Source organism: Alligator sinensis, unplaced genomic scaffold (assembly GCF_000455745.1).
Source record: "Alligator sinensis unplaced genomic scaffold, ASM45574v1 scaffold366_1, whole genome shotgun sequence".
Lineage (NCBI taxonomy): Eukaryota > Metazoa > Chordata > Crocodylia > Alligatoridae > Alligator > Alligator sinensis.
The window spans coordinates 3,573,131-3,585,401 of NW_005841851.1; the positions used below are offsets into that span (position 1 = coordinate 3,573,131).

At 42.8% G+C, this 12,271-nt stretch overlaps 1 protein-coding gene across 1 annotated transcript in view; it reads right to left on the reverse strand.

The window, feature by feature from the left end:
- MORN1 (MORN repeat containing 1) overlaps positions 1-12,271 on the reverse strand; it is a 170,616-nt gene that overhangs the window by 146,827 nt on the left and 11,518 nt on the right. The gene's annotated exons all lie outside the window — the stretch shown is intronic.

Sequence of the window (12,271 nt, forward strand, 5' to 3'; positions counted from 1 at the left end):
GGTGCAAGAGAGTTCCCGCCATTTGAATGCAAATTTGTGTCCCGCTATTGGCTAGTTCTAAATTATTCCTACGTGGCGGCTAGTAATTGGCTTGCTAGTCGTTTAAAATTTCGTGCAACTTCCGCCCAAGTCGAAGAACTTTGAGCACACTGCAGAGTGCCTCTGAAGAGATCTGACTTGCGGCTAGCTGATCTATAGACTGATCACCTATCGATCCTTCTTCCCATCGCCGAGCGCAATCCCAGATGTACCCTTTTCCCGCCAGCTTGATTTGCGGACAGATTAACTGGCTTGGGCCCCGCCAGCTGGAACAACTCACGTGGTTGTTCAGACGACCGGACCAGCTGCGTCGCAACTCCACGCGGCGTAAGTAAACGTTTTGCAACCATTAAACCTTGTCTGCCTCTCCATTCACCAGCCCGCCCAAACAAACGAGCGATTTCTTAATCACCTCGAGTCGGTTCTGGCCGGCCGAGACAGCATTCACTCCACACAAGCTACCTCTGGAAACAGAAGTAGAGTAACTGTCTTAGTGAGGTGCTGGGCATATACCAGTAAAGCCTTATTCAGTTATACGGCTTTTAGTTTGTCAGATAGTGCACACAGCGTGGGGGTGTCATATCTCAATAAGGTGCTTAGTAGTACCATATTGGGGCAATATAGACATGCTGTTGGGCTCAAATCTCAATATACTACAGACTCATGGCTTAACTTTCATCCTCAGCTGTTTGTTTCTGGCATTTATCTCTGCCTGATTACCTGTCTCCCACCATGGCCCTTCTCTGGTATGAACACCAATCACTGCAACTTCCAGATGACACTAACAAGACCACCTGTTTTGGTTGCTGGACTGAGTCAGCAGAGTACCTCTGCTTTCCTATTTAAAGCCTAATAATGTTATAATGCAAAAACATATACAGAACACCTGCACTGTTGTTAAGTCCAAACTTGGATAAACTGAATTAAATGGGTAAGTTAAAAGTTTTGCTTTCGTTATTGTTCTGTATCTTTACATGAACTGATTTTGCCTTCTTACTGTCTCTTTGTTGCTAAATATTGCATCTTACAACAAACAATCAGAGAGATTTAAGATGTATATGGTAAAATCACAGATCATGAGAAACACTATAAATAGCAGTTAAGTGCAAGGCATATTTGCATGCATTCACCAGCACATTGCAGGCACAACTAGAATACCAATATATAAAAGATCTATGAGTAAAACACTAGTCCATGATGCAATCGACTACCAACTGAAAGATCTATACAATTGTTAGCCGTGGGCGCGTCTATATGTGCAGTAATATGCTGTAGTTACTGCGCATTAGTTTAGTGCCTGTAATAACAGGTATTAACTCAACGTGCAGTAACTGATGCTACTGCTCAGTAGCACTGGCACATTCCTTTTTAGTGATGCTAATGCTCAGTAGACTAATTCTACTGTGCATTAGTGCATTAGCACGGATTTTGACGTGACGCTCTAATGCACAGTAGAATTAGACTACTGCCCATTTAGTGTCTTGCGCAGACGCTCCCACTGAGTCTTATTCATTGTTACAGTATAACTGATGGTATGATCTATCTATACTTTTTGTCCTGCACTGATTATTATATTATCCAGGTATCATGAACTGTAGATGAGACTTTACTACATCTCTCTTTCCTCAATTTTCTATTAAGTATGCAGTATAATTTAGAGCTATTGAAATTCTGGTAAATTAAATTTAACAAATAATTTGCATAATTACTGAGACAATTATTCTTCAAAACAGGTAACAAAAATCAAATGGATCCTAAAAAAAATTGCAGGTGAAGAAGCCCATAAGGCTGGCCACCTGTTTAGTGCAGTTAACAGGTGTATCAAACAGCAGGCCTTCCTCTGGGAAAGAAGACAAACTAAAGACAGCCAAAACACACAAAGAAGCAGCAACAGGGACAGAATGGAACACAGCATCTGCTTACTGGGACCTATGCAGCAGCCAGAAAAATCATAGGTAGGAAACACTTTCTGTGTGGAAAATAAATGTTTTACTTCATTAATCCATGCATTTCATTTACATTTCATTCTGTTGTCTCAACCTCAACCATGTAGACATATTTAAATGTTCTAACTGAATGTTTCCAATCATTCCACTACAGGTCAGCGATAGGATTCTTATTATCATCATCTAGAAGCTGTCAAAGCTTTAGCCCTGTCACAAATTCTTTCACTCTATTGCAGTTCCCAGACCTTCATGTCTTGGCAATATTTTTCCCCCAGTGTGAAATTAGTTTTATGGTTATGCAAATAATAATCTCAGTTATTTGCCATTATCTGCTTCCTCTGTAGTAAAGACTCGGCTATCACCTCTATACCTGAAGTTTAATCAAGCCGATGGCTCAGGTTATTGTTTCTCAGAAGCCCTAATATGTGGTTAGTCACCTGAACAAATCTAGTTACTAATATTTTCTCTCCTTTCACAGGTTGATCTCAAATTAAATTCAGATCTTTTATTACATCCAAAAACTTGAGAGAACACAAATACAAAATTCAACATCATGTCATTTTTCAGTCTATTCTTTGCCATCTCAGAAATACTACCAACTAAGTGTCACTGTTTGAATACTAAAGGTTGAAGCACATGTCCATGACCTTATTGTCTAAACTGGTGAATATTTTAAGACTATACTGATTTCAGGAGTCCATTATCTAGCAACCACAGCTTTTAGACAGTATTCTAGTAAAATACTGACCAAATAACAGTTGTATCTTTTCAAAAGCAACATCCAAACCCATGTCCACCATTTTGTATACACTTTTTCTTGACTGGAAGGCTTAGGTATAAATCAGATAAAGTCCTTAGCTGATCTGCAGAAAATGAAGTTTGTGCACACAAAAATTTTGAGCGCACAAATCTCAACCAGAAAAATATACCTGCAACAGCTTTTCTGAATAAAGCGGGGGGTGTATTTCTGTACCCAGTTTGAGGTCCCCTTAAATTTTTGGCTACATCCTTAACAGAAACAAAAGGTGCTGTATTATTAAGGATAGCTTTGAAAACTACCATTCCTTGTATATAACCAGTCTAATTAGGTTTTAAATTTTTATTGCTCACTTTTACAAGGTAGCATTTTACATCTTGTTCAACTTGTTTACCCTAGGTTCCTAAGTGCATAGTGAGTTTAATATGTGCTTATCATATATCACAATAATATCTTTAAATGATTGGGATAGAGCCTTTAGATATATTAATAGTTTGAGAGTATATTTGACCCCAAATTCTTTAGATCAACAGAAACTGAAAAAAATTGATTTTGAGATACTTATGTATCTACTTTCCCGAATGATAACCATATAATTGGTGGAAGTTTTCTGCCTGGATGGCAGTGAAACACAACTGGTGTCATAGAGATGAATATGATGACTAACTGATGTAAGAACACTCAGCCCTGCTATTTTAATAATTGAATTAACCGAATAGCATATTTTGAACACTGGAAAAATATTTATTGCAGATTTTCAGTATATCTTTGATAGAATCAGTCACAACACATTTTCTTTTACAAATATATGTATATATAATAATAATAATAATGTATTTAAATAATTTAAAGACCTTCTTTACATGATTAATTGAATTTTCATCTCCCACTCATCAAGGTAAAAAAGGTTACTTTTAATATAGAATAAACAGGATGGTGAAGTTAAAGCAAAGTAGACTATCTACAGAACTTAGTGACAGTGCACAATATGCAAAGAGACTTCTGGTTGTGATGTTTCCTAATGGGTCTACAAATGGGAAAATTCTTTTCCCACTTAATATAGATACTGCACTCTAAGACAGATATTGTGCTAAGCTCTGACCTAGGAAGAGGTAGAATTGACACATGCAAGATCAACAAAATGTGTAGTGAATTCTCCTTATTTTTCTATTTCTGCATTAATACTTGACCATTGGCCAACAGAGGCGAGAGATATGAGTTATCTTCTTACCTGCAGAAGGTCAAGATAATTATGCTTAAAATATATCATCTCTTGATTTTTCCAATTGGAAGTGGAAGAACAGATCATGCCCACTGTTAACTTAAATGTTTAGAGAAATGCTGAGTCCAAAGAAGTCAAAACCTAATTCATAAGCCAAGTGCACAGAAAAGCACACATTTATTTTGCTGTTGTATGAGGGAACGAGGCTCTAGCAAAAACCTGTGGAACAAAATTCAACTAGCAACTCCAGAAATATTTTACTATCTATTTGAGCTATAAGACCTAGAGCACAAGGATGACTTTGGCAAGCCCATGCATGGATGCAGGACTTGGTAAAGAGGGGTGCAAAAGCAGCGACTGGCACTGTAAGGATGGCTGCACTCCCTTACTCCCAGCTTCCCCTTCTCACTAGGGCAGGCAGACCATGCTATGAGAGCAGCAGCCAGGGCCTTTTTTTCAGTCCCCAAATCATGCAAGAATTTCACCCCTTCCACTCCTGCCCTTGGCAGTGAAGAGTGGAGGAGGAGAAGGGCTAGGAGGGGAGGGGCATGTACTGGTCAGCCAGGAGGGGAAAGGACAGGGGGTTCTTACCTGCTTTGGGGACTGAAAGTCTCTGGCTGCTGCTATTGTGGCATGGTCTGAAAGGGAGGTACAAAGGCACCACTGTGCCCCTTCTGGATCTGCCCCTGGGCAAGACTTCTAGAAAACTGATCCACTCATTGCTAATGAAAAGGCAAAGGGGTCAAGAGCAGAAGCAATTACATGCATGACAGTTAACCACAAAAGCAGAGGAAGCTTAATTATATGTCACAACATTAAAATACTCTTTAAACAAGTATAAGTTTGATGAATATTAATAGCAAGTTTGGGGAGTTTAAATTTGTTTTCTGCACATTTCATATGCCTGTGAGAATTAAGATAAATGTTGAATAAATTAACAAAGTGGTGCTGGTAGGACTGCTAGATATTTTTCTTGTCAAACTATGTTGCCATTTTTTAGCACAGATCCACTGTAAATGTAAGTACTGTAACAAACATTTACAACTCTTCAGGGATAGATCTGCTCTAATCTAAGCTAATTGAAGTCTGGGAAGTGTAACAAACCAATGTCTAAAGAGATACTAGAGAGCCACCTAGTGGTGCTAAATAATGCCTAATCCACTTTTGAAAAGTGACGGGCCACCTAAACTATCCCTTCTCACTGGCAATTAAACAGTGTTTCATAACAACATAGACAAACCCCACACATTATTGCTAGTATTTTTCTGGCCTCAAAAACATTTTAATGTAATTGGTTATCCCATCTAAGCTGAACAAACGTATGTATTATCTGTAGGCTTCCAACTGTTACTGATCCTATTGATTATATTAAAAAACTGATGCCTATTAGCATAATCATTATTAATTTCTTTTTAAAATGCATATTTGGAAGTGAACGGAAATGATGGAAGAATGACTATGAGTCATTACTGTTCAACTGGGAAAAATGTATTTGTGAGCACTGATACCAGACAGAACAGTATGCAAAGAATGGTTACCATAGACCATGTTCCTCTTCTATGAACTTGTTCATTATAAGCTTTACTTTACTAAACTCTGATGGAGATTTTGTCCTCAAGGGAAATATGACAAGAATACTACAAGGTAAAACCACATAGTAAGGAGAGGTATTGTATAAACTTCGCATTACAGCTCAAGTCACAAACTTACCCCTGACCCATTACTGTCCTGGTACTCAAATTCCACACTTTCTTGAGATGAGATCATCAGAAATATACAATCGTTTCCTATTATTTGTGCATGTGTTGTTAGGGTTAGTGTTTTAGGAGATCAAATGTTCAGCATTGATTAAAATTAGGGCACTAAAATCACTTTGAAAAGTTTACTCTGACCTCAAGCATTCAAAACTTGAAAGTTCCTAAATTGAAAGATTAATGATATCTTTACTGTAATCTTCCTGCCCACTCCCCGCCATCAAAAAAAGATAAATAACATTTCCAACTGTAAATCTGATAAAAAAAACGCTAGCCTTGAAGCACTGGAAGACAACTTTACATCATATGGAGGATAAAGAAAGCCAGAAAATAATCATACTGGAAAGTGTGATATTACATTGTAATGCTTTATCATGACATTGAACTATTGCAATGTAACATCTTCAAGTTAGGATGAAAAAAATCATAAAAAACCCCATTTCCTTGGGATGTCAAGGTATCAAATTACAATTACTTTCCATCTCTCCGCTTTGTTGTTGGCATAATATCCCCAAAATGGTAAAAACATGCTTAAATGTTGTGTTGAATTGGGACCTGAAGGAGAAAAGACATCCTAGTAATTTCCCTCTAATTATTCAGCACTATCCCCACATAACTGATATATGTAATACTATTATACTCTTCTGGACAGTGCTTCATTCATTCTGCTTGATTTCAAACATTATGCATGCTGCTCTAATGACACCTTGAAAGGTAAAAAAATGCTTAAAAATGGTGGCAGTGGCACTTTACCTAAAGCTCATCAAACGAGCTTTAGTTAAAGTGCCCCTGTCGCCATTTTGAAGTGCGGGGATGCTGATACATGAGACGCGGAGGCTGGTTGGAGCACACAAATTAACACACTCCAGCAGACTCAAATAATCTCATGTCAGACCAACCTGATTGCCTTTTATGATCAGGTCACAAAGGCCATGGACGCAGGTGTCGCGGTGGATGTAGTCTTTCTGGACTTCAGCAAGGCCTTTGACACCGTCTCTCACCCCATCCTAATTAATAAACTAGGCGACTGTGGCATAGATGCCTACACAGTCAGATGGATTGCAGATTGGCTGAAGGGTCGCACTCAGAGGGTGGTGGTGGATGGATCATACTCGACTTGGGGGGAGGTGGGTAGTGGAGTCCCCCAGGGCTCGGTCCTGGGGCCTGCGCTGTTCAATTTCTTCATCAGCGATCTTGATGTTGGGGTGGAAAGCAACCTGTTTAAATTCGCTGATGACACCAAAATTTGGGGGGAGGTGAGCACGCTAGCAGGGAGAGAGAGATTGCAGAAGGATCTGGATAGGTTACAGGGGTGGGCAAACGGGAACAGGATGTGTTTCAATACAGACAAGTGCAGGGTGCTGCACTTGGGTAGTAGGAACCAGCAGCACACTTATACGATGGGGAACTCCCTACTTGAGAGCACGGAGGCGGAAAGGGATCTTGGTGTCATTATTGACTCCAAGATGAACATGGGCCGACAATGCGAGGTCATGGTTGGCAGGGCTAACCGGACCTTGTCGTGCATCCACAGGTGCATCTCGAGTAGAGCCAGGGAGGTGATCCTCCCCCTCTACGCGACGCTGGTCAGGCCACAGCTGGAGTATTGTGTCCAGTTCTGTGCGCCCCATTTCAGGAGGGATGTGGACAACATGGAGAGGGTCCAGAGGAGGGCCACCCGCATGATCCGGGGACAACAGGGCAGACCCTACAGTGAGAGACTGCGGGACCTGAACCTATTCAGCCTCCACAAGAGAAGGCTGAGGGGGGACCTGGTGACCGTCTATAAACTCACTAGGGGGAACCAGAAGGGTTTGGGGGAGACGCTGTTTCCCCTAGCCCCCGCTGGCATAACAAGGAGTAATGGGCACAAGTTGATGGAGAGGAGGTACAGATTGGACATCCGAAAAAACTACTTCACAGTTAGGGCGGCTAGGAGCTGGAACCAACTTCCAAGGGAGGTGGTGCTGGCCCCTACCCTGGGGATCTTTAAGAAGAAGCTGGATACCTACCTGGCTGGACTCATTTGAGTCCCGTTTTTTGTTTAGGGTTCTTTTGTTGTTCTCCCGCCCTGGCGGGGGGTCGGGCTAGAAGATCTATTAGGTCCCTTCCGACCCTAAAACTATGAAACTATGAATCTGTAATTACAGCATGTCAGAGCAGCCTCCCAGCAGGCACCCTAGCTGCAAGAGTATCAGTAAATTTGATGGTTAAGCAAACAAAACAAATCCACCTCCCCCTATACAGGCAGAGAATTGCCCTGGCTCAAGGTTGCTCAATCTCATCGTTAAAATTTGAGATTATTTTTTTAACCCCCAAATACCCAATGATTACAGTAAAAAGTACTCCCCGTCTGATTTATGGTATAAGAATTCACACCTACAGGATATGATGGCACAAGAACATCAGCTTCATGCTTGACAATGCATCTAGCTGTGAATTATTAGGAAATAGTTCACACCTTGCCATATCTTATTGCTTAATTTACACTGGAAATCTACCCTTTTGCCTTTATGTATTGGAGTGCTGAATTCATAAGCAACTGAATACCATTTTTGTTCTAAAAGGAAGTGAACTGGGCATTTTCTGGTATCTTTTAGCCAGCATTTGTTAGTTAATTGTTATTGATGAACAAAATTATGAGAGTGCAAAAGAATGTCATATATAAATTGCAGATAGTTGCCTTTGTGTGAGGGTTCAGCTAGAACATAGGCAGCCAGGCCTGTGGATGGGACCTGAGGGGCAACTAGGAGGTCAGTACAGCAGGAGCACAGGTTGCCTGAATGGGGAGCATGGGATCAAGTTCCAGGGGAGCTGAGAGAAGAGATCTGAGAAACGTAGTCTGAGACACAAACCAAGGTCAGGAGCCAGAGGTTAGAGAATATGTGCCAAGTTCCAGGAAAGATCCAAGATCAGGGTTTAGGAAGCCAAGCCAAGTCAGGATGCTAGAAAAACCAAAGGGCAGAGCCAGTGCCATTTCAGGTGAGATCCAAGATCAGGGTCAGGAAAAGCCAAAGACAAATCAGAAGTAAGGACAACTAGGAAAAGCAGTGAACACAAGGCTTGCCAGAAAAGACTGAAGCCGTCTCAAGGCATGCCTACATGACACTGCAGGTGTGTCTAAAAAGGGTGCGTGTTGCTTTCAGCAGCCAGGCAGGGTTGGAGAAAACTGGAGCAGTTGCATTTGCCAGGGATCAGGGGCAGGTATATTAACTCAAGTGCTTGGCCCAGCCAGGCCTGCTAAATCAGAGTCTCTGACAGTATGTTCACCCTTTACAGGGTTATCTTCCAGAAGGCCTGAGACCTGGCTTTTCTGGATACTTCTAATGGAAATCTTGTACTAGTTTGGGGGGGTGTACTAGTTTGGGGGTGTGAACATGGTAGGCTGGTTCCCAAGATCATTCTTCTGTGCCATAGCCCTCCCAATTTATCAAGTAGTGGAGCTTGCCTCAAATGCATTTGGAGTCTAAAATTTGCTTTATCATGTATTCTTCAAGTCCTTTCACTATCATGGGTAGGGGAGAGGGGCTAGGTGGTCAGGAAAGGAATTCTCGATGAAAGGTTTGAGTAGGGATACAGAGAAAGTGGGGTACATTCAATATCTCTGGTGGCTGGAGCTTGAATACAACAGGGCTTATTTGTTCCACAACCTTGAATGGGCCCAGATAATGGTGATCCAGTTTGGCTGATGGTTTCAGGATCTTGACATTCTTTGAAGAGAGCTAGACCTTGTCACTGATTGAAATGGTGGGGCTGGGCTAATGGTGTCAGTCAGCTTGGTTTTTATACATGGTCTTGGCTGCATTAGCTCTGGCTGATCTTGTGGGAGATGCAATACAAGACCATTCACTGCGGGGACCCATAAGAAAGTAGGCAGTGCTGGTTGGAACTGAGGATGGTATCAGTAGTTGGAGAAAGAGGGTTGAGCCTGTGGAAGTATGGATGGTATTGTTATATGAGAATTCTGTTAGGGGAAGCAAGGATACCCAATTATCCTGATGAAAATATAAACAGCATCTGAGGTATTGCTCAAGGGTCTGATTTATGCGCTCAATTTGACCGTGAGTTTGAGGGTAATACGTGGACAAGTGAAGAGATTTCACATGCAAGGCATTACAGAACTTGTGCCAGAAGTGTGAAATAAACTATGGGCCATGATCAGAGAGCACCTGAAATGGACTGCTGTGTAGGCAAAATGTATCTCTCAGAAATAGGTGGGCCATTTTGCTGGCAGTGGGGACAGCCTAGATGGGGACAAAATGGGCCATCTTAGTTAATACATTCACCATGTCCATAATTCTGGAGCAGTGCTCAGAATGCAGGAGGTCCACAATGAAATCTACTGAAAGCACTAACCATGGTAGTGTGGGAGTGGGTAATGGTTGGAGGAGATGATCCAGCCTGGTTTCAGGTTCCTTGGTTCAGGCACATGTAGTGCATGAACAGACATACTGTTTAACATTATGACTCATTCAGGACCACCAGAACTGCTGAGCGACTAAGAACTGGGTCTTGGTAAGTAAAAAGCCTCCCATGGGAGGGAAGTCAGGACAAAGCTGTAATATTCTGTCCAGGACATACAGGTGCTGTCAGGAAAAAGAACCCTCCTGAGCCACTGAACAGTGGGTTGGGATGGCCCCATTAAGTGGCAGTTTTTTAGCAAGGGGGTCATCTACGAAGCCTTTTTGGATGGCTGAAAGGAGGCTTAGCTGAGTAGTTCCCTAAATGAAGTTCTTAGGCTGAAGAATGGTAGATAGTGGCAATGGGTCTAGTGCAGAGGGTTCATCCTTAAGGACAGGATATCTACCTTCTGGTTCTTGGTTCCTGGTTGATATGCAATTATGAAATTAAAATGGGAAAAGAAGAGTGACCAGCAGACCTGTTGTGAATTCAGTTTCTGGCTCATCTAGACATATTCCAAGTTTTTATGGTCCATCATTACCTGGACAAGGTGGTGGTAAGCTCCTCCAGAAGATGCCACCAGTCCTCAAAGGTTGCCTTGATCACGAAGAGTTCCAGGTCCCAAATACTGCAATTCCTTTGGAGGGAGTCAGGGCCCGGGAATAAAGAAATCTGTCAGTCAGGGCCCAGTATCTAAGGAATCTGTCAGTCAGTAAGCAGCAACATGAGCCAAGGGTGCAGCAGCCTAAGTACAAAGTTGAGTCTTGTTGCCCAGACACTTCCTCTTCTGAGTCAAAGGAAGGGATATATTGGAAGTTATATTGGAAGGGATGAGGAGTCAGATGCCTCCAGCTGGCTACTCTAGCAGCAGGGAGTGGGCATGGTAGCCACCTGTGTCCAGCCCAATGCTCTGCTGAGGAGGTGGCAAACCAGGATGAGTAGCTGTGTCAGACAGGCTGAAGCCCTAGGTTCAAGGTCAGAGCATGACAGCAAGGGTTGAGTCCATAAAATTACTGGAGGCTCCTGTGTCTAAGATAGCTAGCATAAAGACATCCACCCCAGGCAGGTGATGTAGGTAAAGGGTGACGAGCAAGGACAAGCCTTGGGGTTTGGTAGCGCTCAAGAATTTACTATGAATTAGAGAGGCCAGTTAAATGGTCAGCAATGGGCCCAGACTATGTCCCGCTACTGAGGCTGGGCTGGGGAGTTTCTTGAAAAGGAGGGGGGAATTCCTTTCCTCAGGCAAAATGCCCCGACTCCTAGGCATTCCTTTCCTCAGGCAAAATGCCCCGACTCCCTACAATACAGTCAGAGGCCCTGGACATGATAACAAACCTTCTCTTCTGAGGGAGTCTTTTCTTTGCTGTGTTGGCTCTTTCAGGGCCCTAGCCAGCTCCGAGGGCTGAGATTCAGCCCAACCTTCCTGCTGTCACTCAGACAGATGGGCAACAATATGGATATTAAGATCAACATGTCTGTCCAAGGTAGCTGGGAGCTCCACACCAAGTCAATTCATCCTGAATGTGGCCCTGAAGTCCATGGTGGAAGTGGAAATGCTGACCTCATTGCACTCCTTGTCAGCTACCAACCGTCTAAACACAGCTGCATAACTTGATACTGGAAGATGCCCTTGTCTGAGGGTCTGGAGCACTCGCTCTGCAGTACAGACCCAATACAGGTTGCCAAAAATTTTGGCCGTGGCTCAGATAAAGTGGGAAAGCCCAGGCCAGGGTATTGCAACTCAGTAGACTGATGATCAGTTCCACCTTGATTGTATATGAAGGGTAGGTTCTAGGGCAGAGACTAAAAGTGAGGTGGCACTGATTAATGAACTGCTGGTGGCCCTGATTAATGAACTACTGGAAGCAGTGAGGGTCTCCATCAAATTTCTTGGGCAGCAGGACTCAGGGTTTGGGCCGAGCTGAGCAGGCTGGTTTCCCCCAGTGGGTGCAGAAGCAGGGTGCATTGGGTTTGCCGAGCTGTAATCTGGGTTTGCAGCCCCTGTAAAGCAGCCATCAGCTCACCCCCAGAAATCTGCCCTGGTGGTAGATCTGATCCCGCATACCACCATATGTTGTAATGTGCACCTTGCTGTGAGGGTTCAGCCAAGAGGAAGGCAGCCAGGCCTGCAGATGGGCTCTGAGGGGCAATT